The following is a 24,571-nucleotide window of genomic DNA, read 5'->3' on the forward strand; positions in this document are numbered from 1 at the left end:
GCTCAGCGGCTCTCGAGCTCTGGGAGAACGCCATTTAACTGCTCCAAGCCTTCCTCCTTTGGAAAGGGGGAGGGTAACAGCGGCGGTACCATGAGAGCACCCATCCCAGGAGGATTAGGGGAGCTTCTCCTTTCCTTTCTAAGAGGGTTTGGAGCCTTTGGGGACAGAGCACTCAGAAGTCTCTGTGCCAGGTCTCCTAGGAGCCTCTTAGCAGACACCACAGAAGAGATGTCTGATTTCCTGGGTCCTGGATGTGTCCCCTTGTTGTGTTAAGTGTCAAGGCTCGCTGAGAAAGTTTGTGTGGACTTCTGTTGGCTTCGGGGACTATGCTGCCTGGAGACAGGCCTGTGCTCGCGTGTCTCTGCGTGCCTCTCATGCCTAGGCCCTTCTGGAACAGCTTTCATCTTCCACTAACACTTCGAAATCTACTTTGTTTAAATTTCCACCTTTTTGTCCACATGGCAATTAGAGAGCTCGATGATAGACAGGCACTTAGGAGGCAGAGTTAGAAGCCTCTTTGGGCAGCTGTAAATGCCTTAAACATAGGGGAAGATTTTCAGTCTTTTTATTTTTTTTTTAAGATTTTTTTTTTTTTAATTTATTGGAGAGAGAAAGAGAAAGGGCAAGAGGAGGGGCAGAGGGAGAGAGAGAAAGAGTCTTAAGCAGATTCTATGGATATGGGGCTCGATCTCATGACCCTGAGATCACGACATGAGTGGAAACCAAGAGTCGAATGCTTAACTGACTGCCACCCAGGCATCCCCCTCCCCCCATTTTTTGAGAAAACCAGTAAGGGGCCACCACCATTGGGTCCCTAGACCTACCAGGGTCTGTCACAGAATTTTGCAGTCACTGCTAAATCCAGGCTGTCCTGGTCCGAACCCCATTGAGTGGCCCGGGTTGATGGTAAACCGTATTGATGACATGTCCAGCAAAGTTGGAGTTTCCAGGATTAGGTAGAGTCCTCTCCCCTGGGAAAGATGTGTTGGTGACAGATTCTTGAGACCCTCCTCTGTTGCAGGACCGGGAGTCCCCAGGTGCACAGAACTTTGTCACCAGGCTTTCTCTGTTGATGGCACTGCCACCACGTGAAGGAAAAGAAATCCTGGAGCCGGTATTTTCCGAGATGTTGAGGCAGCATTTATGTCTTGGGCTACTGAATGGTGCCGCATGTATGAAGGCATACGAGGTGCTAAAATCAGGAGATTAAAACCCATAGACCTTGGTTAGAAAGCTGACTGATGCACTCTGCTTGTGACAGCCCCTGGGCCCCGGGCTCCAGAGCCATGTTTGAAGCTGAAGGTGCGAGTTCCTTTTGGACTCCATGTGTTTAAATGCTGGAAGGTCTGTCTGTTCACAAGCAGCTCAGCCTCGGCTGGCCCCCGGCCCTCCGCCAGGCCCCAGCCAGGAGGAGGGCGGGTGACCTCCCATCCCGTCAGCCTCGCTCCTGATCCACCATGCTGGGCTTGCATCCCGACAGAGAGTCTGTTCCTCCCTGGACAAGACAACGAAGGACTGTTTCCTGTGAGCCGTTAGGACAAGTCCAGCCCCCCTTTCTACAGTCAGCCTTTGCCTTTGTAGAAGCTGCCGCAAGTGCGGCAAATGAGGAGCCCAGACCTCTGCCCTGGGGGCAGGCTCCTCCTGCTTCCTCTGCAAGGGGGCCCTGGGGGACTGCTGGCCCAGTGAAGTGTCCCGGGGGTTCTATCCACAGTCTGTGGGTTGTTGTCCCTGGAAAATTCCACTCATTTAAAGGAAAAAATGAAATCCACCGCAGGCTCTACCTCTGAAACTAGAAAAGTCCTTATCAGACAGACTAAACACACCTTACCACGAACTGGTGTCAGAAGGAAAACACAAATGCTCAGCAGCGTGGTGCCTGGTTTGTGATGGGACTCAGCTGGGTGTCTCCAAGGACGCTTGGAGGACATGGCCCTGCTTAGACATGGGCGGGGGGTGGGGAATCTTGTTCCTCATCCAAAGGTGAAGTGCAGGGGGCTGTGGGGCCTTCAAATGCAGCACTGCCTTGCCTTGTAGGACATTCAGAAAAGTACTGTTATTTATCATATGTAACATTTTAAATTAAGGTGAAGCTCACATAACCTAAAAGCAACCCTTTCCGAGGGAACAATTCGGTGAGATTTAGTACCTCCACAGTGTCCTATGGCACACGTTCCTGCCTACTTCCAAAACGTTTCTTCACCCCCAAAAGGAACCCCGACACATTAAGTAAATGCTCCCCATTTCCTCCTGCCTCCCCATTCCTGGCAACCACTGATGTGCTTTCTGTCTCCATGGATTTACATTTAGGCAGTATTCTTTCAGAATCCCAACGACTCTATTTTCTGGACTAGAAAACAATCGGGAAACAACAGCATGGAAAATAAACTAATTAGTATGAATAGCAATATAGTCACCCCCTCGTTGAAGTGTTTCATAGGTTTCAGGTGGCTCCACGTTCATGGTCTTGTTCAGAAGCCCAAGAGACAAAAGTTACTGAACGTGTTGGGAATTATCAGCTGCAGGAGAAATTCCTTTTCCCTTACACAGTGGCATGTCTGGTACACTGGCATACAGTTCTTACCTTGATGGGTTGCATAAGGCACGCATTTGTTCCTCAAGTTAAGATGGAATAAACCTGAAAAGACAGACTCCGTTCACTGGGGCAAACAGACGTCTTTTTCATGTAAACACAGGACAACGGCATCTAAATTAATTTCCAAAAGTGATGTGTAGACAGAGACTGTCATCACCATATTCCTATGGATACAAGGAGAAAATAGCTTACTCGTTGAAAAATATTTTTGTGTCCCTACTAAGTGCGTGACACCATGAAAGTCACCACTGGGGACACAATTGTATCAGGTGCTATTTCTACAAGTGTTCCAAAAGGTCGTTCTTTGCTCCAAGGTCAAACATTTTCATTTGATGTATCAGTTAACTATAAACCAGAAGTTTCCCTTGAGGTTCTAGTCTGATGGGACTGAAAGGATGGGGGAAGGCAGGCGTTCTGGAAGCAGATACTTTGGGGTTTGGCATGTGGCAGGTGGAGGTTTCAGAGAAGAGTCCGTAGCACAAGGGCCCTGGGCTAGAAGGGAGGGGCGGTGCACGTCTGCAGGAGAGGGACTGGAGCACAAGGACATGAGCAGAGGGAGCTGTTGGAGCCAAGACCCTGGTGCAACAGGAGAGGTGGGGAGCAGCTTTGGAGCTGGAGAAGGCATCCCCAGGATCTGAAGCATGGGCTGATTTAGGGGGTGATGGAAATTTAACCTGAGATCCAGAGGGCCTGACAGGCTTGCCATCAGTTGGTCAGGCAGGCAACGTCCTCATGCTGGGGAGGTGGGCGTGATAAGGAAGCATGTGCCTGGGCGTGCGCGTGCGCGCACACACACACTCCCTGCCCTTGTTAATGACGGGGGATCGACTAATTACGGAGAGTCACGGATACAGGTCCCACTGGGACTTCCCCTAACCTCAGGAAGCTGCCCAGAACTGGTGGCATTTAAACCAAGATCCTGAAGGTAAACAGAAAGGAGAGCTTTTTTTTTTTTTTTGGAGGTCTTGGGAGTGGATTTGAATGTGGAGTGACACAGTGACAGTCTCATTCAAGGGAGCTGAAGGCACCAGATGTGCAGGACAGGAGTGGGTGGTGAGAGGAAGGAAGGAGGCCAGGACGACCAGGGAGGAGGCCCTGCCTACAGTCCAGGAGACTGGAGCTGGAGCTTGCAGTAGGGTCCCAATGGAAAGGAGGTGTTCCTGGGGAGTCCAAGATAATCTGGTTCCAGGAATCAAACGCAGAGGAGCAAGAGGACAAGAGGAGGAGTTGGGTGGGGGTGGGGAAGCACGTGAATTCGAGGAGTGGACAGGATCTGCAGGGGCACACATTCTGCTGAGCACAAAGGTGGGCCTGCGGCTTGGAGCTCAGGTGGGCCAGGAGACCCAAACGAGGAATTTCCTTCTGGGGAAAACCACACAACCTTGCAGACGGGTGCTTCCACCCGCGCACGCTTCCAGCCTGGCTTGAGTCTCACCCTTTCTGCTTCCCTGGCCAGTTCTCTCTTGCGTTCCTCTGAAAGGGGGTGCTCAAACTGCCTCCTCTCTCTCGCAGATCTCCTCCAACCCCCTCACTTACCACAGATGACATCACGGCCACTTCGCAGAAAACAGAGGCCATCGGAAGGGGATCTCCTCATCCTGTCATCGCTAAATCTACAACCCTATCAGCTTGTCTGCTGCCTTCTTTCCTTCTGCTGCTTTAAGAGAGAAGCTCCCTCCCGATCCCCCAGGCTTGCCCCACTGTCCAGTTCTGGGTACCATGGGGTCCTTTTTCTCAGGGAGCCTCGGGAGCCAGTGTCTTCTTCCCACCCTGTCATGGACTTTTGCCTCTCCAAGGTCCCTTGCTTTCCCACAAGCATGAAACAAGGTGAAGTCTCAAACATCCTAAAAATGCCAAGAACCTCCCTGGACCCCTCCTCTTGGAGCAGCTTCCCAGCCTAGGGGGGCCTTGGTGGAGATCTCTTTTCCTCGATGGGCTGCTTCCTACCTCCTCTGCCCTCACCCCGCAGCAGTTGGCCGCCACCCCCACTGCCCCGGCACTGCATCCCTGTGTCCAAATCGCAGCCAGTGCAGCCCACATGCCCTTGACCCCTAGACAGCCACAGTCCTGCTCCCCACTCCTTCTTGGGTCTGCCTTTTTCTCTGCCTCCCTCTTCCTGCCCATAACCCTGGACTCTTCCTCACTGACCATCTTAGGACAGCACACTGCCCTGCCCTCCTCATCTGCTAGGCATGTTTCAAATCTGAATGTTCTAGCCAGCCCCGCATCGCCGTCCTCGTCCATGGCCAACCCCTCTTCCCCGGGATACCTACAGCCATATCCACTCCGCATGCTGTTGCCCAAACTGATTTTATGTGTTAGTACTCTGTTTCCCGCTGCTGCGGGATTTGGGGACCCTATCACCCAGCTGATTACGTAAGTCTCCAGCTCAAAGCTAGCCTAGACATCTATCAGTTAGGATTCCTTTCAGCTGCCTGGGAATGAAAACCCAGATGAACAGAACCTGGAACACGAAGCGTTTTATTCTGTCCTACAACAGTCTGGAGCCAGAGGTGAAGGACTGGTCTGAGGGTTTCATGAAGTCATCAGGGGCCAAGGTCCTTCAGCTGTTCTTTCTTGTTTATTCCCACGGTGGGACCCTAATTCCCATGACCCAATTTCCAGCAAACTCTGGCTGTTGTATTTGTTTTCCACAATGCAGTACAGAGGAATGGGAGAGGGGCACACCCTACCTCCTTTATTTTATCTCCCTTCCTTTTTTTTTTGAGAGAGAGAGATGGCATAAGCAGGGGTGAGGGGCCAGAGGGAGAGGGAGAAAGAAAATCCCAAGAAGGCTCCATGCCCAGCTAAGATCATGACCTGAACAAAATCAAGAGTCAGATGCTTAATTGACTGAGCCACCCAGCTACTACCCCCCACCCCCACTTTTGTTTTGACTCCTTCCCTGAGAAATCTTATGATTAATATTTTTTTATATTTTATATTTTATATATTTTGTTTATATTTTTATTTTATATTTTATTTGCTAGAACTTACTCCTAAGGCCAGAGCTCACTGCAAGGGAGTCTGAGATATACAATCTTAAATATAATCATAGTAATAAAACTGGGGTTTAGTTCATAAGGAAGAGGGCAGAATGGATCCTGGAGGAAGCAACCAGAAGTTTGTCATAGTTGGCCCTTTGGTGACTCGAACATTCATTATGCTCCCCTCTTCCCATGTATTGAATTAGCCCCTTCCTTCTCTAGGGGTCAAACCCCAAAACCTCATGCAGATCAAGGTCCAAGATTATCGGGCAATGTGCAGTCCTCTCCATGGGCTTCAGGTGCAGCTGTACCAGGTGGACTGGAAATGTGGTATTTGTGATGAAGACCCCCCCTTCGGGAAAGGGAGCATGTCAGGCACTGGTTCATTAAAATCATCTAGTGCTAAAAGGCTAGAGGAGTAAAGTCTCTAGCAGTGAAGTAAAATGCTGTTTCACCCCCCTGGCAACCCCTGTTCTGTTCTCTGGGAAGAATTCTTCTGCCCATTGTCTGTGTCTCTGGGCTTTTCCTTCCAGAAGGTTCTTCCTGGTCCATCGTCCCCCCGCAGCTATGCTTGATTGAAATGGACATTGGGAGCTTCAGAGAGTTCCCAGTCTCCTTGCAGTTGCTGTAGGTTCTGGGGCCCAGGGATTGTACTAGAACTAGCTGTTAAATGACCAGCCATAGTCAGTACTTGTTCGATGCATTTTTTTTTTTTTTTTTTTTTAAAGCTTAGGCTTTCAAACTATCTGCTTCCGGTTAGTTTCTTATACAAAACCCACAGCTAAAGCTCTAGCGTAGCCATCATTGTAACACGGGTGGGTCGAGAAGGTTAAATTCACCCTAAGTGGGGCTTGAACGCACAACCACAACAGATAAAGTTGAATTCAAACCTTCCCTGTGCCTAACCACACGGAAGTTTACTTTGATGTGACGACCTCTAGATAGATACGTACAGAAGTCTCCTCCCCTTGCCACCCATCGAACACACGTCTGCTTGGGACTTCAAATGGAAGATGGGTGATTAGGACACACACCTGACTTCCTTCCACACTTGCTTCCTCTCTCACCTCTTCCCCAGGATCCTCCAGACCTAGGAGCAGCGCTCTCTCCTCTGTTCGCTTCCTGAAGTAAAGCTCTACCATCAGTTCTGCTGGGCTTGCTTCTTGATATCTTAAAGAGGAAGTTAAAGACATCCAGAAACCCCTATTTCTTAACCAACGACTGTCTTTCAAGAGTACTGTCTGGCTGAAAAAAATTCTATTTTGTTATCCGAAGCTAAATAGTACATATCTCCTTTGCATTTTTTTTTCTTTGCTAATCCTAACTTTACCTCCAGAGCAAGCATATGGTTGTGGTGACCAGGAAGAAAGTCACATGCTCAGCCGCACAAAAGAGGAATGCATTTATCCCATTCTTCAAAATCGGATCCTGCTTACGTCATTCAAGACTTCCTATTTGACTTAGGGTAAGTCCAAAATGTGTAAGAATGTTCTTTGGGGTCTGAGCCCCGTGTATCTCCTAGCCCCATCTGATCAAACTCCCAGCCTCACACTGTGCACAACAGTCACACCAGACTTTTCTCAGTTCCTTTAGCATGTTTTGTTCCGGACCTTCCTGAAAGCTTTTGCGCAGTCTGGAAAGCTCTTTGTCTCTCTTTAATTGACCAAATCTGGTTGATTTCTCAGGTTTCCATCTTAAAGTCACTGTCTTCAGGGCATCCCTCAGAACACCTCATGCTCTTGTGACTATTGAATTAATTATTTTAATTATGTTATTAAGTATGATATTATAACATTAAGTATGTTATAATATTAAGTATATTATAATATTAAGTAAAATATTAAGTGTCATAATATTAAGTACGTTAAGTATGTTATAATATTAAGTAAAATATTAAAGTATGTTAATATTATTAAGTATTGAGTATGTTACAATATTAAGTAAAATATTAAAATATATTTAATATATTAAGTACTCCGTTTCCCATTGAGACATCAGCCGGTGGAAGACAAAAAGGATGCCTGTTCTGTCGACCTGGCCCAGCATCAGATCTTTATAATCTCTAATCCGGATTAGAAAGATGCGTTTCTAGAATGCAAATCTTCGTAAAACCCTTCCTCTTCACAATCAGGTGAAAGTCAAGCTCCTTCATGTAGCTTCAAAGGCTCTGCGTGCTCTGGCCTCACCCCCCGCCCCCGACCTGCTTCCCTCCTCCCTTCCATATTCATCTAGACCAAGATGTCTTTCAGTGCACTAGAGCAGGGAAACCTTCGCCTATGAGATTTCAGATAGTCCAAGCAAATTTCTAGTTATCCTGCAGCTCTTGGTTGAGAGCTGCATTAATTGGTTAATTGACTTTTCCGCTCATCCTGTTCTATATGCCAGGAACTGTACTAAGTCCCGAGGAAACAGGTGAACAAGACAGGCGGGGCAGTGTTCCCTTCGCTGACCACCCTCATTCTGAGGATGGGTAACGTACAGGCTTCCCTGCCTCTCTGAAAAATCTGTAGCATTGTCCGATCACACCGTGTTAATGACTGTCTCCCATCTCCCTTGCTCGCTCGTGAATGGTTTGTTGATTGCATTTAGGAACCGTCAAAGTCCTTTGCTCACAACAAACAAAACAAACAGAAGTAGAATGGACAAACTGGATCACAAACAAGGCGGGCAGGGAGGGGCAGAGTCCGAGACAAAAGCAATAAGGGAGGTCTCTGCTTCTCCTCCTTCCCCAGGAAGTTATAGAAAGTGTGGTCTGAGAAGTGTGTGTGGAACCAGGCACGGATTCTGTTTATTCCGTTACTGGAACAGGTAAACCCAAAGAGGCAAGTGGCTGGTGGTTGCCAGGGGCTGGGGAGAAGGAAGAAGGGGGAGTGACAACTTATGGGTGTGAGGTTTTCTATGGAGGGCGTGATGAAAATGTTTGAAAACTAAGTAGAGGTGGTAGTTGCACAGTATCGTGAATATTCTGAATGCTGCTGAACTGTATGCTTTTAAAATGATCACTTTCTTTTTTTTTTTAATTTTTTAAACTTTATTTATTTGACAGACAGAGATCACAAGTAGGCAGAAAGGCAGGCAGAGAGAGGGAGGGGGAAGCAGGCTCCCTGCTGAGCAGAGAGCCTGATGCAGGGCTGGATCCCAGGACCCTGAGACCTGAGCCAAAGACAGAGGCTTAACCTACTGAGCCACCCAGGCATCCCAAAATGATCACTTTCATTATGTGAATTTCACCTCAGGAAGGGAGAACAGGCAGGCCTGGAGTTGGACTGAGGGATGGGTGTGGGGGCCACTTCTTTTCCTCTGCGTGTCCCTGGTAAGGGCATGGTGACTCCTAGGACTCTGGGGCTGGCTGGGTCAGCTCTGAAAGGAGGAGGCACTTCCCAGAGCTACCTGGTTCTCCTCTAGGTACAGATGAGCTTGGCCCAACTGGACGCTGACCTCTGTATGCACTGGGCACAGTGCAGGAGCCTTACAGGCGTCTCAGGTACAGGGACCAGACAGACAGTGGGCTTCCCTGGATGGGGCAGAAGAGGAATCCTTTGGGATACATCCACACCAAGATTCGGGTTTCAAAAGCAACAGTGAGTAAGCATGAATGTGTTTGTGGGCTTGTCTAGCTGATGGGCAACGTGGTCAAAGAGAAACCGCCCACAGTATGGAACCAGAAGGATTGCTTTTTGGTCCCTGTTCTGCCAGCTAATGGCTGTGTAATCTCAAGCAAGGCACTTTTTATTCCTGAATAAAAATAAAAGCCACAGTCATTGGTGGTGGGAATGCAAAACGGCACGGCCACTTTGGAAGACAGTTTGACCGTCTCTCACAAAACTAAACACAAGCTTTATGAACTCACAATGGTGCTCTTAGGTATTTTTACCCAAATGAGTTGAAAATCCTAAACACAGATGTTTGTAGCTGCTTTGTTTGTAATTGCCAACCAAGATATCCTTCGGTTGATGGATGGAAAAATAAACCGTGGTTCATCCAGACAATGGAATACCATTCAGCGCTAAGGAAATGAGCTACCAAGTGATGAAGAGATGTGGAGGAAACTTAAATGCCTCTTACTATGTGAAGAAAGCTAAACTGAAAATCACAGAGCTATGATACTGTGTGATTCCCACTACATGACTTTCTGGAAAAGGCAAAACTATGGAGTCAATAGAAAGACCAACAGTTGCCCAGGGTTAGAGGGGAGGGAGGACTGGCTAGGTGGAGCTCAGAGGCTTTCTAGGCAATGCAGTTACTCTGTGTGATGCCGTCACGACGGAGAGATTGCATCATACCTTCACGCAAACCCACAGAACGTACCCCACCAAGAGTGCACCCTGAAGTGAACTGTGGGCTTTGGCTGACAATGACGTGTCATTCGTGGGCTGATGTGACTGATGCAGGTTCACGTCAGCTGTGCTGCTTTGGTCAAGGAGGTTGTGCATGTGTGGGGTCGTGAGCTAGATGGGAAATCTCTGCATATTCCTCTCAGTTTCGCTGTGAGCCTAAAACTGCTCTTTTAAAAAAAAGTTTATTTAAAAAAAAGGACCTGGGGGTGGGGAAGCTCTCATCGTTGAGTGTTTGCTCTGCCCATCCACTCTGTGTTTCTTCCTTCTAAGCATCCCAGGCTCAGGCGGACAGATGGGTGACTTGTCCAAGGCCACCCAGCTGATCTTTGCAGAGCAGTGACACTACAGACCCTGCTCTTGGCCACCTGTCTGCCTCAGTGGACTATGAAAATGATGATGATGGTGATGTCATCCGCTGGCTGAGACGGTCCTGAGCGCTGACTGGAAAGGTCCTTTGGAGAGGTTTCTATGGAAGTTATTATCGTCTTAAGTGGAAGAGTGAGAAGCAGCTGTGTAAAGGATACGTGTGAGCTCTTGGAGAGAGGAGCTCAGGCTAAACTCAAGGCAGGCCCCTTTCTCAGGCCAGTGAGGACAGAGCAAAGTGTGCCTGTTGTGGAAGTGTGTGGGCTCTCGCCTCTGCCCCTCACGCTCTGGGGACCTGGTGGCAGGCCAGGGCCATCCCCGCCAGGTCCCTGCCCTCCTGGCGTAGAGCCTGGCTCTCGTGGCCTCTGCGGCCGGCTCGGAGGTGGAGCTCAATGACACCCAGGTGGCTTCCCTGATTTTTCAGGCAGAGGATGGAGTGCAGAGCTGACCTGCAGGGGTGCAGCGTGGTGTTAGCGGCCGTTGAAGGCTCTCAGCCCGCACCGGGTCTCTCATTAGCTGAATGGCCTTGGACAAGTTACATAACCTTTGCATCTGCAAAAGGAGGATTCAGATACCTCCTGCCCAGGGTTGTTGGAAGGCTTGTGTGAGATAGCGCATTGAAGGTCGCCCAGCTGTAGTACGCCCGCGTCTTGAGTAATGCTCTCATTCCACGGCCATCCTCCCTGCACGAGGGACGGGGAGCCCAGAGAGGAGCAAGTCAGTCGAGGCCACGCAGCTAGTCTGAGGCAGGCCCCAACTTCCTCTGCACTCATTTCCACCCCTGCCTCAGTCAAGCCTTTTCTGAGAATCCCTGACCCATGGGTGAACTGATAGCCTGCCCTGCACACCTGAATGACATTGGGCAATGGAATTAGAAAACCACAGCCTGGCACTGTTTCCCAGGTCTGGTTTTGCTGAGCTCCTCTGTACTGAGGCTCTACACTACTTCGTGTGAGATGGGCCTCCCGGGGCGGATGGTTGGGCTCCAGGGCATCAACATGCCTCTCCCCTCCTTGAGTGATTTTAATACTCCAAAGCCAGAGCCCTCCCGCCCAGCCTCTCCGGAGGGGAACCCAGACTCCTCAGCATTTCCCCGACCTGGTGACACTTCTCAAAAGTGCTGCCTGGCATTCAGATCTTCGGTTCGGTTAAAGTGACTTAAAAATAATTCTATTTGGAAATGTTGGCAACAGGCCCCAGAGATAGTGACAGACACCTCTGGCTCCCGTAAAGCTGTCCCTGACACGGCAGAGCCAGCCGTCTGCTGACCAACAGTCTTTGCCCCGGGCAAACCTCCCCACTGGGGTCTCCACTACTTCAGAAGCCCGGCTCCCTCCTCCCCCCGCCCCCCACTCCCACCCGCAGGGCCCATGGCTACCGTCATCCCCACCCCCAGAGCCAGCACTCCTTTCCCTTCCCAGGACCTCCCCGCGGGCCCCAGGAGCAGGTGTGAGGGAGTGGCTGGTGGAGAGCAGGATCTGGTACTGTGACCCCAAAGGGGCCCTTTGCCTGCTAGGCGCAGCTGGGACATCACGGGGAGTCCACAGGAATGACCACCAGCGCTGAGCAGCAGGCCTCCCTAGGCTCCCTCTCTTCCAAACACTTACCAGACAGTCATCCAGGAGGCAGTTACTACATCGCCCCACTGTAGAGATGGGGAGACTGAGACCCAGAAAGGTTTAGTAACTTGTTCAAGTCACACAGCTTGAAACTGGCAGAGCAGAGTTTTGAGCCCGTCATCTGGGCCCGCGTGCCCCTGGGCACCGCCTCATGTGATCTCACGCACCCCTTCCCCTCCTCCCTCTGCCACGGGCGGGTGCCTTCTGTCATGTCCACAGTGACATCCTCAGGACACAGCTGTGTTCCCTCTGCAAATCAGGACAAGCACACGGGGTAGAAGGCCATAGTCGAGGCCCCTCTGCCCGCAGACCCAGCCTCATTCCCACCTGGGAACCCTGCAGGGGTGCCGTGATCTGAAAGTTGGTGCCCTGTCAACTCATATGCTGAGATCTAAGCCCCGAGGTGTGGTATGATGAAGTGAAGCTGTTGAGAGTGACCAGGTCATGAATGGGATTTGTGCCTTTATAAAAGGGGCCGCAGAGATCCCTGTCACCCCCCTCCCACCACGTGAAGACACAATAAGAGGCCAGCAGTCTGCAACCCCGAGAGGGACCGTCACCCAAGCATGCCAGCACCCAGATCTTAGACTTCCAGCCTCTAAAAATCTGAGAAAGAGATTCTGTTGTTCATAAGCCACCTACCTGGGATAACTCTGTTAGAATAGCCCCAAAGGACTATGAGAAATGTCACCTTACTGCCGGGATGACCTGGGACAGGTCTGAGGCCAGTTGCCTCGAGAGGACCTAGAGGCAGCAGGTATGGGGTCAGGCCTGGAGGCACCCTCAGCCCTTTAGAGAGGCTGCCCAAGATCTTGACCAACAACTGCACCTGCTTGGGGCTGAGGGTGTGAATGGGGCACCCAGAAGTGGGATGTGGGGCGAGGGGAGGTATTGCCTCCAGCACTGCCCCCTGACCCGGGCCCCTTCTTAACTCCTTCATGTCTGCATCAGCTGCTCCAGGAGCAGACCCTGCCCAGCTGCCTGTCACCTTCTCCCGTGCCCTTTCCAACCAGGGCAAACCCCCTCTTCCATCAACATGCACAGCCTTGGTTCCCTTCCATCCAAGGAGGACATGCCCACAGCACCCCCGAGCACAGGACCCAGCAGCTAGAGACTCAGCAGCTGCAAGCTTCCTTGCCTTCTACCCATCGCCTCTCCATGGGCCTGGCCTCAGCCATGCGGCTGAGACAAGCACCTTTCCGCCCGTTGTCATGGGCGACACTCCTCTCCCTCCTCTCTGCCTGGGAAACTCCTTCTCTTTCTTCAGAACTCAGCAAAGGTGTCACTTCAGACAGAGAGGGGGCCCCCTCCCCTGCTGCCATCATGCTCTGCTCCTGCTTCTCAGAATACTTACCGAAAGGTTTTGATGCTGTTGATTTGTCTGATGTCTCGAAAACCTACCTCCGCAAGCATAAGTGCACATCCCTTCCTTTTCTTCTCTGGATTATTTAAAATTTCTAAAAATTCCACATATTCCACATGAATATGTGCATACTGTAAAAGAAAGAAAGAAAGAAAGAAAGAAAGAAAGAAAGAAAGAAAGAAAGAAAACAATACCCAAAAGGCAGAAGCCTCAAGTCCTTCCTCAGAAAATCTCACAGTTAATAGTTTGAGTTTCTCTCTGCATACATTGATTTGGTATCTTCTCACCTAAATGAGATTAACCTCTTACGCATTGTTCTGTGGCTTTCTTTGTCACTTGATAATTGATTGTATGTGTGTTCGGCGGGGATAATGCCTCTTCCCCGAAAGAGGTACATGTTTAGATCCTCCAGATCTGCGAGTATACGACCTTCTATGATAAAAGGGACTTTGCTGATGTGGTTAAGTTAAGGACCTTGAGACTAGAAGGTTATCCTGGACCAGCTGGGCTGTCCCCATGTGATTATAAGGGTCTTTATAAGAGGGAGGCAGGAGGATCAGAGAAAGATAGATTAGAAGACGCTCCACTGTTGGCGTTAAAGTGGAGGAAAAGCACCAAGACACGGAAGCCAGGTGTCTTCTAGAAGGCAAGGAAAGGCAAGGAAATAGATTCTTCTAGAAGGTTGCAGAAGGCAAGGAAATAGATTCTTCTTTGGAGCCTCCAGAAGGAATGCAGTTCTGCAGAACCCTTGATTTTGGCCCAGTGGGATTTTGGCCCCACAGAACTATACAGTAATACACGTGCGCTGTCATGAGCTGATAAGTTTGTAATTTCTTACAGCAGCAGGAGGAAGTTAATGTGGTATGCATACAGCTGAGATAAACAATAATATTTACAGGAGTAATTAGTACTTATTGAGTGTGGACTATCTGCCAGATGCCAATGTAGTGCTTGAGGTACTGTATTAGTCAGCGAGGGCTGCTGGGGGGCTTCACTGACAGAAATAGGTTTTCTCACAGTTCCAGAGGTTGAGCGTCCGAGATCAAGGTGCCCACAGTGTAACATTCTCCTGAAGCCTCTCTCCTTAGCCGGAAGATGGCCATCTTCTTGTTACCAGCTCACACTGTCTTCTCTTGGTGTGCCTATCTTTCTGTGTCTTCCTCTTTTTCTAAGGTTACTAGTCAGATTGGATTAGGGTCCTACCCTAATGGCTTCATTTGAACTTGCTTCACCCCTGTAAAGGCTCTGCCTCCAAATAAATTCAAATGCTGAGGGACTGGGGGTTAGGTTCCAACGTGCGAATTTGTGAGGGACACAATTCCACCCATAATGGACGGATGATCTCATTCACTTCCACAGTAACCTAGTGAATTAGAATCATTTTAATCCTAATTTTACAGATAAGGGAACAGTCACAGAATGGTTAAGTTACTTGCCCAAACTGACCCAGCAAGTCAGGTGCAAGGCCAGGCATGGGAATTGCCTGTTCACATACTTTGCCCATTTTTCTATGAGGTGATTATTCTTTTTGGTTTGTAGGTGCATGGATTTTCAGTAAACACTGATTGATTGAAGGAATGAATCCAGAACTCCTAGAAGAACATAGACCAGGCTGGGCCAAGTCTGGGTGCCCCCATCCCTAACCTCTCCAGGTTGGCAATACACGCCTCCAGGGAAAAAACAAAAACAAAAACAAAAACCAGGCAGGAGGTGAGTGTCCATAGAGGATGGTGGGTGTGGGGAGGTATACTGCCTTCTATTCATCAACTGAATGCAATCTTGGGAGACTTTCTGGAGGAGGAGGATGGTCTGGTATCTTAACCCTCAGGGAACCGTGGCAGACAGTTTTGTAGCTTGGGTTATCCCCTGGATGTTCCTGGTCTACTAGTGCCAGATCTTTCCACCTGAAATTCCACTTTCTGGACTCCAGGTGCGCAAGTGTCCAAGCTCTTCCTCAGTGTGAAAGATCCAAACCAGCTGCAAAGAAATGGCTGATGACTCAGCCAGCTATCTCCTGGACATAGGTAGCCGGCCAATGTTCATGGCCAAGGCAGGGCTTGTCTTGACCTGGTCTGATAACTCATTTTGGTCACTGTGGCAAAGGGGACAGCTGTTATGGGCTTAGGCAGACCTGTGGCTTCCTGCCCAAATCAATGGGAATACCCCAGTTACCTCTAGGAAGGGCAAATAATGGTGGCCTTTACACACTCTGCCTGCAGAGCATGGAGCTCCAGAAGGACCTTCCCATGTCAGACTTGGCTATGGATTGGGGGCTACCATACTCATCCCCATCCCTGCTTCCTGACCCCTTCCCTCCATTCTGTCCTAGTCTGTCACAGCAGGCAATAGAGACACTTAGCAGAAGCTTTGTCTTGATCCAATATGGTACTCATAGCGGGGAGTCTGAGGTACAAATAGAAGCTGAAATAATTCCCATTTTGTCATAGGCTCTTGGTATGAAGAAGTGTCAATATCATGTAGTTCATTCTTCCCACTTAGCATTCTAGGGCTTGAGTTTCCTATAGAGCATTTTCAGGGCGGAATGGTTACTTAGTCTTTGTGTGAACTCCTTCACTGATGGGGACCTTATCACCTTACAAAGCAGCCAGTTACCTCCCCAGACACTTCTCACGGCCTGAGAGTTCATCTTTATGCCGTCCTTCCTTACACTGTGTTCCATCTCTTTCCTGATCCTTCTGTCCACAGTCCCCACAGAAAATGGACATTCCCTGTCCCCCATGGCTTTTCAGAGATTTGAAGGCAGCTACTGGGTCACTTCCTCTAAGAAAGAACATTATGGGGTTTAGCAGGAGGAGCATCCAATCCTTTCAAGCCTGGGGGAAGGCTTGCCCTGAGTTTCATATCTGTTACAGAGAAACTTCATTACTGTCCTTCGTTTGGACCTGGGCATGGGCCCAGGGCAACAGTAGGGTGGTTCTCTAAGCCCTTTGGACTACAGACACATAGCAGACACATAGCCTTGCTAGCTGGGAGATCCCCAGCCTATTGTCTGAGTTCCAGTGGAATCTTTCTGGGTCCCTAGAGCCTGGAGATAAGGACATGATGTCCTAGAAAAAGCACTCTTCTTGCAGTTCCTGACCACCAGGTTCCCAGTCCTAGTTCTTCCACTTCCTGGTTGGGATCCTTTAAGCAAGTTGTTTAAACTCTGAGCTTTTGTTTTGCCTTCTATAAAATAGGAAAATATCTCATTGTGTTGCTCTGAGGATCAAGTGACATCACATATAGGAAAATGCTGTGTCAACCAAAAGACAGTCTACTAATGATTAGCCAATTCAAGTGGTAAGTAAAGGGGTTCCAGAATCTGGAGGTTCTTTGGTCTGGGCCTTCCTTGTGGAAGACTTTCAGGAGCAGAGTTGGTTTTAAGAGAATTTCTGACTCCTTCTCAAGCCCTGTGGCTGGTCCTTGGCACCTCGAGGGGGCTCTCTACTGAGGGCTCCTGGCTCCCACCCTGCATGAACCCTGCAGAGCCTCTGTGCTCACATCTCCACGGGGAGGTGGGAGGGAGACTCTGGCCCAACTGTCTTAGCCCAGGCTTTAGAGACCTGGGGAGAGTGGGTAAGCCTCACAAAGTCAAGGTTAGGGGCCGGGACTGGGCAGGAAGTGCAAGGCAGGTTTCCTTGGCTCGCAGTCGGCTCTCCGCTCTTCTCAGGAAGCCCCAGGGCTGCCTGCCCAGGGCTGCACCTGCCCAGCCTCTGCCATCACTCCCTGCCTGGCCTTTAATTTAGACAGAGGTTAATTCTAATTTCCCAACCTGAATGGGTTTTATTGAGAGATGCAGTAGAGGGACTAAGGGCCAGGGAACCCAGCCTAATGACAGTGGAGGATCTCATTTACTCCAACCCCCTCATTGGACAAATGAGGCCCCAGGAGGGGAAGGCTGACCCAGGCAGGTAAGTGGCCAGGTTGGGTTTTCTGCATGTTGTGTTGGGGTTTCCTGTGTCCCAGGCCAGGGCTCTCTCCCGGCACCTTCTGTGCCTCCAGCCTGTGGCCTGTGAGTGACTCCATCTGGGCTCCCCAGCCAACCGGAGTCTGACTGGGCAGAGATGGCCCCTGCCCTCACCCTCCCGGTGTCATGGGAGCATAAAGGCCAGGAGCCTCCACAAATAGCAGCATGTTGCCACCTGCCTAACCCCAATCCGGTTTAGCCTGAGTTAGCAGAAGCACCCGTGAGATGTACTTCCCAGGCGGGGCCGGGCTGGGCAGCCCCGTCCTTCCTCATGCCGTGCTGTGCCCTGAGGGCGTCTGGGCTGCCAACAAGGCAGTAGGGGGGTGGGGACCTTGGAGGAAGGGGAGCCAGATCTGGGTTATCTGAGCGCGGCCAGCTGAGGAGGGGCTGGGACACAGTCAGCCTGTTTCAGGGGCCCATTCCTACCCCTATAGGGCAGCACCTGTCTCAGGGGCAGGAAGTTGGGCCAACAGGGCCATTTGTCCGGCTGGGGCCACATTCCGGGCGGGCTGGGCTGTGCCAGGGAGGGCGCCTCTCTCTGCCCGCCCATCCTCTCTGCTTGGGCTCCCCACCTATAAAGCAGGAACAAGTCCCATCCCTTACCCGCCTGGGGGGACATTGAGCAGGAGTGAGATAATGTCTGCAGGCTCGGCCCTCCACGGAGGGAGGCAGCCTCAACACACACGTCTATTTTCACTGCCTAGAGCTCTGGCTTCCTCCTGGGGGCCCCTGCTGCTCCCTGGTCCCCAAGGAGACGGGAGCCTGGCCAGTGGGAAGGCCGCATGGCCCCAGCCCCAGGCATAATGAAGGGAGCCCCTGAGCTCCAGCACCCAGCTCTCGGGCGGTGGGCCCGGATTAACGCCTCGCAGTCCATTGTTCAGGGTTCAAGGAGCCCCCGCCCGCTCCTGGCATTCCGGCTCAACCAGGAGTCTGGGTGACTGGGCGTGGCTGGGGCCTAACGAGCAGGGTGTGCCCTGAGGAGTTGTTAGGAGCTGGGTGACAGCCGTAGGCAGGTCCCCACCCACGGCCAGTGGGCGGGCCGGCTTGCACAACAGTCACCTGTGTCGGGGGGCCCCTCATGACATCTTGGCCAAGTGTTTATTTTTTATTTTTTAATTTTTTTTAAAAGATTTTATTTATTTATTTGACAGAGATCACAGGTAGGCAGAGAGGCAGGCAGAGAGAGAGGAGGAAGCAGGCTCCTCGCCAAGGAGAGAACTCCATGGGGGCCTCGATCCCTGGACCCCGAGATCATGACCTGAGCCGAAGGCAGAGGCTTTAACCCACTGAGCCACCCAGGCGCCCCCAAGTGTTTATTTTTAAAAAACAAATATTCATCTTTGGGGGCAGGGGTGGGGAATATTTCTAAATACTTAAAAGACATCGCGCTCACACTTCTTCACCCCCAAATCTGTTGTATTAGGAAAGGTGATACAAGTCTGTAGGGTTTCCAGCCCATGATAGAGGGGTTAGAAAAGGCCCCAACCATAACGGGCTTCTTGTCTTCCCCCCAGTTAACCCCTTTCCCGGGATTTTCAAAAGCAAAGGGCTTCTGCAGTCCCTGGGGAGTCGTGGGCAGGCGGGCCTCATGCCTTGGCCATTCCCCATAGCCCTGGTTCTCTGTGAGGAAACATGACAGCGACTCAGCCCCTCGTCCCCCTCCCCGGCCCGTCCACTCAGGGATTGAGCCCCCATGGCAGGAGCCCTCGAGGGCTGCCCAGGGCTGCCTGGTTTCCCCGCACAGGGTTGTCACCTAAGCTCTCTGGCAGCCCACGGACTTCTTCTTCTTTTTAATATTTTATTTATTTATTTGACAGAGAGAGACACAGCAGGAGAGGGAACACAAGGAGGGGGAGCAGGAGAGGGAGAAACAGGCTTCTGCCGAGCAGGGAGCCCATGGTCTTCTGCACCAAATCAGTCCTCCAAGGAACGGCCAGGTGGACTCAAGGAGCTGTCCATTTGCCATTGAGCGTCTTCATGGGACACTTGGCTGTTTCCAAGCCGCTGATACCCTGGACCTTTCAGCATAGGCCAGTTTGGTAGGCATGTGGGAGAAGGTCCTCAGAGAACTGTGGCTGAGCTACCTCTATGTGCACCTGCGGTCTTGCCCTCTGGGTCCTGCTGTGCACTGGGAGGCCTCCAGTTTAGAAATGGGCTTGGGGAATCAGAGTTCTCGATGGGAGGGCTGCGGGGAAGACACGGGCCGGCCAGCCTGAGATGCTGCGGTGGTCAGCACGAGCTCCGGAATCTCAGGGGGATGCTGCGGGGTCCAGCCGCCCAGGGTGAGACTCCGGAACCCCCAGGCTTCTGTGTGGCACTGGGCGGGGCCCAGAAGAGAGGTTGTTCTTCTGGACTCTCTTCCCCATATCATAAGCACCCAGGCCCCAGTGAGCGCATCTGCTAAATTTTCCTTCAAACAGTTTTGCACCTCGCTGTGGTGGGCTCTGCAGTGCGGAGACCCAACCTTCCTTTGGGGAGCTGTTGTCAGAACGACTTGCATCTAGCTCCAGCCCAGATCTCTCTTTGGAGCCCTAGACCCTGCTGAGCTGCTCCCCCGACACAGGGCAGTGGCTAGACACCATCGCTCCAGGTGAAAATGCCTCTTCCCTGTCCCCCACCACCCTCTCCCTCGGTCCCTAGACTCCAGACATAATGCACCCCCACCCTGCCCAGACTCTAGACCATTCTAAGCTCCCCCTTCCAATCGTCTCTGCAACACATTATAGTTGCTGTTCTTACTTCTCTTTTTCTCATTATTTCAGAAAGATGAAAATCCCACCTTCCCTTTTATGGGGAGCTTCAGCCAAGCTCTGGAAATCTGTCTCCGTGGAGGGAGTTTCCATCTCCAGCGAGGGAAGGGGGTTGTCAGAAGGACCTGGAGGTTAATTGCTAGGACAGGCGACAGCCGTCAAACTGGAGGGGTCAGAATAGAAAATCTAAAAGTATCTTCAGTCCTACTTGTAAGACTGCCTTCAGTGCGGTGAGGGAGGCAGAGGCTATGCCTAATTTAGTAGGAGAACTTGGGCAAGTCCACTCCCTGCTCTGAGCCTCAATTTTCCCATCTCCAAAATGGGAATGATGAATCTCCCTTCCCAGGGTATTGAGGACCAAATGACCCAACCATTGCGAAAGCTTTAACACAGACCTGGCACGTGGGAGATATTTCATACATGCCAGCTCTCTTTCCCTCTCCCACAGGACAGCTGTCCCCTCCAGGTGCCCCCAAGGCAGGTACCCACCCCAGGACAGTCAGGACTGAGGAGGAGGTGGGGGCACCATCCGCAGAGCTGGTGGGGACTATAGAAATGGGGGTTAAGCAAATTGCCCAGCGCAGTGGCCCTCATGCTCGCCTCCTAATTAGCTCGAGTTAATGAACAGCATGATTTGTGACTCGCTGCTTCTCAAGGGTGCCCTTGCTGTTCCTCCCATCTGGGCCCCGCAGCGGCTCCCATCCCCGTTCCACCAACTGCACAGTCCTGAGCTGCACGGTGGGCCTGGACATTGGCCATGCATGGGGGATCGGCTCTCTCAGTCCCCTGAGCCCTCAGCTCTGCCCCAGGCTGGTTCCCAAACAGGCAGGGCCAGGGGGGAGTCCCAGCCAGTGCTGAGGAACTCAGTGTAGAAAGCTCTGAGCTAGTTTTTTTAACAGATGATAGACTTGGCATAGACCATGCAGGGTATTGTCTGTGGCGTCCAGGCTAGCAGGCTGAGGCTTCCCCAGGGCAGGGGCTCATCATGTCCCCTCATCTTCTTCCTTCCGTGGGCCCCTCCACAGCAGACACACAGCGGAGACAGGGCCTTCTCTTGGTCTGAGCAAACCTCTAGGGTACTGGCTAGGCTTGCAGGGCCCTGTTCTCAGAAAATGGGTTCATGAGAGAGGCTTCCTGAACCTTCTAGCTCCATCTCTCTCTCTCTTTGTCCTCAAGGTGGGCAGAGACTAAAATGAGAAGGGTCCATGGTGTTGCTCAGCCCCAGAGCCAGGTCACCCTACAGAGAGCCTTCGTGGCCCCAGTGGCGCGCCCTCCCTTCTCCACTCCACCGGGGCCACCTCCCACGCCTGCCACCATGACCCCGGGCTGGGGCAGGAGGAGAAGATTCACGCTGAGTGCACAGCTATAGCCACGATGGAAGTAGAGAGCAAGGCCACAGTCTCCGGAAAACTCAAGACCCCCACCTCAACTGCATTCTCCTGGGGCAGGGGGCAGGATCGGCTGGACTCAGCATCCTTGTCGGGAATGATGGCAAGTGTGTCCCATGGCAAGCACGGATCCCAGTGCTTCAAGGCTCAGGGTGCCCACAAGCCAGCCCCATCCCTGAGCGGCCCACAGGGCCCAGAAGGGGGAATGTGGGAGGAGTCCAGTCCCCTTCACCAACACTCCTTGACTGTGGGAGGTGGTGTCTGGGCCAGGGTGTGGGGTGGGAGTGGGGGAGAGCAAGGGTGGAAAAGAACCACTACAGAGACACAAGAAACCAGGCTCATTAGGGTGAAATTCACCAGGAAGTCCTTCTGGAACTTTCTCCCCTAATAGTACAAGCTGTACCAGCATCTGAAAACTTCCCTTCAAAACCCACCGTGGTGCAGCCTGGAAAGCCAACACACCGCAGAGCGACACAACTGCCAACACTCAGCCAGCCAGGGGGTAGGGGCCCCAAGAATGGGATCATGGCAGTACTCACATGTTTTATTTTATTTCCGGTCATACTGTATCGGGGCCAAATATAACCTACAATTTACCTTGTCTCTTCTGTTTCAAGAGACGACATAAATATTACATTAAGAAATTAGGCTGTTTGTGTTCGAATCTTCATGAATAAGGTTTGTTAGGTTGTCCGTGGTAGCATATATTGTTTGATGGTAAAATACACATTATGTAAAATTTACTTTATTAGCCACTTTAAATGTACAGTTCTGCAGTGTTAAGTATATCCACATGGCTATAGGATTGAACTCCGTATTTCTTCATTTTACAAAACTGAAACTCCATACCCATTCAACACAACTCCCCATTTCGCCCTCTACGCAGCCCATGGCTACTTTTTTTTGTTTTTGTTTTTTAATTGAGGAATACTCTACATACAGTGAGATGCATAGATCTTAAGGATAAAATCTGACAAATTTTGACAGACGCATACACCTGTGTAAGTGTAGCTCCAATCAAGATACAACACCTTCCCATCCCCAACAAAGCTGCTGTATTTCCCTTTTTAAATTTTTCATCTTAACTAGAATCATAGTCACCATGTGATGATGATTTCCAGAATATTAGGTCCCCAGAACTTTTCTGTTTGTCTCCCCTTCCCAAGGCAACCAATGTCCTGATTTCTATTATCATGGATTGGTTTTGCCTGTTCTAGATCTTCATAAAAATGGAATCATCCCATTGGTACTCCCTTCCTGCTTCTCTTTCTTTCAACATGATCCTAAAATTTAGCCATGTAGCACCTATTAATAGTATATTGATTTCCATTGCTGAGTAGTATTCCATTATATGAAGATAACAGAGGTTTTTTTTTTTAATTTTATTTAGTTACTTGACAGAGAGAGAGAGAGAGATCACAAGCTGGCAGTATAGCAGGCAGAGAGAAAGGGAGAAGCAGGCTCCCTGCTGAGCAAAGAGCTCATGGGGCTCATGGGGCTCAATCCCAAGACCCCGGGATCATGACCTGAGTTGAAGGCAGTCGCTGAACCAACTGGCTCCCCGACAACATAGTTTTTTATGTACCCGCCTACAGATGGACATTTGGGTTGTTTCTAGTTTTCTTGCTATTATCAATAAAACTGCTGTGATGATTGGATTTTTGGATGATTATTCTTGTGGATATGTGTTTTCATGATTCTTAGATAAGTACTTAGGAATGGAGTTGGTATATCATAAGGAAGGGTATATTTCGCTTTATAAGAAACTGCTAAACAGTTTTCCAATATGGTTGTACCATTTTAAGCTTCCGCCAACAAAGTATGAGTTCCAGTTGCTCCACATCCTCACCAGCATTTGGTATTGTTGCTCTTTTTAAGTTTAACCTTCCAGTGGGTGTGAAATGTTATTGCACAATTCCTAAAACAAAGATGTTGAGCAATTTTCATTTGGTTACTGGCCACTTGTAATCTTTCATGACATGTCTGGTCAAGTCTTTTGCTTGCTTGCATTTATTATTTATTTATTGTCTTTTTGTTATTGATTTGCTGGTATTCTTTATATATTCTAGATACCAGAACTTTGTCAGATACATATTTTGCAAATATTTCTTTGTGGACTGGCTTGTCTGGTTTTTTTGTTGTGATGGTGGGTTTTTTTTTTTTTTTTTTTTTGGTAACAGTGTCTTTGATTTAAAAAAATTTTTTTATGAAATCCAATGTATCCATTTTTTAATAGTCTGTAATTTTGTAACCAGCTCAAGAAAACTTTGCCTTCTTTGAAGTCATGAAGAATTTCTCCTCTGTTCCCTATTAGAAGTTACATAGTTTTAGGTTGTGTGTTTAGGTCTGTAATCCACTTCAAAATAACTTTTGAGTATGATGAGGGATAAGAGACAGTGCTCATTTTTAAATATATGAATATCCAGTTGCTTCAGCACCTTGTAAAATTAAGAAAGACTTTCCTTTCCCCACCAAATGACCTTGATGTCTTTGTTGACAATCAGTCGACCACATGCATGTGGATCTACTTCTGGACTCATCCCTGATTGCATTGTCTATTCTTAGACCAAAATAGAACGATCTTTTTCTTTTCTTTCTTTCTTTTTTTTTTTTTTTTAAGATTTTATTTATTTATTTGACAGACAAGAGATCACAAACAGGCAGAGAGGCAGGCAGAGAGAGAGAGGAGGAGGCAGTCTCTCTGCTGAGCAGAAAGCCCGATGCGGGGCTCGATCCCAGGACCCTGGGATCATGACCTGAGCTGAAGGCAGAGGTTTTCACCCATTGAGCCCCCCAGGCGGCCCCTAGAATGAACTTGATTACTGTAGCTTTCCTGCAAGCCTGAAATTAGGCAGTGAAAATCCTCCATGGGTAGCAAGTATTTGAAATACCAACCCGTCCCCTCCAGTATTTATCCTTTGCCCTTAACACCAGCACTCAAGCAATCATTTGCTGATTGGGAAGGGATGTGAGCACAATCCCAAGATGCAGGGCAGAAAAGAAAGGGGGGCCTTTCAGGCTTTGGTTCTGAAAACCTAAGTTTTTAGGGGAATGGAGACATAAAGTTTGGGGAAAATGGCATGCTAGAGAACAGCACCCTTCCCCCCACTTGCCGCCCTCTACTTCCAGTTAACTGCACTTCTAAAACTAGAGAGAAATCCCCTAGGCAGTGTAGAAAGAATTAGAGCAACTATGCACCCCTAA

General features: G+C 50.0%; 1 long non-coding RNA gene across 1 annotated transcript; it reads left to right on the plus strand.

Annotated features, from left to right (window-relative positions):
* The first annotated feature begins 6,447 nt into the window (after positions 1–6,447).
* LOC309871882 lies at positions 6,448–23,472 on the plus strand. Its single transcript, XR_014315545.1, has 4 exons — positions 6,448–7,045; positions 14,802–14,972; positions 16,460–16,562; positions 19,062–23,472. It is a non-coding gene; the product is annotated as an uncharacterized lncRNA (long non-coding RNA).
* Positions 23,473–24,571: the final 1,099 nt, after the last annotated feature.

This window comes from Mustela nivalis (assembly GCF_964662115.1).
Source record: "Mustela nivalis genome assembly, chromosome: 8".
NCBI lineage: Eukaryota > Metazoa > Chordata > Mammalia > Carnivora > Mustelidae > Mustela > Mustela nivalis.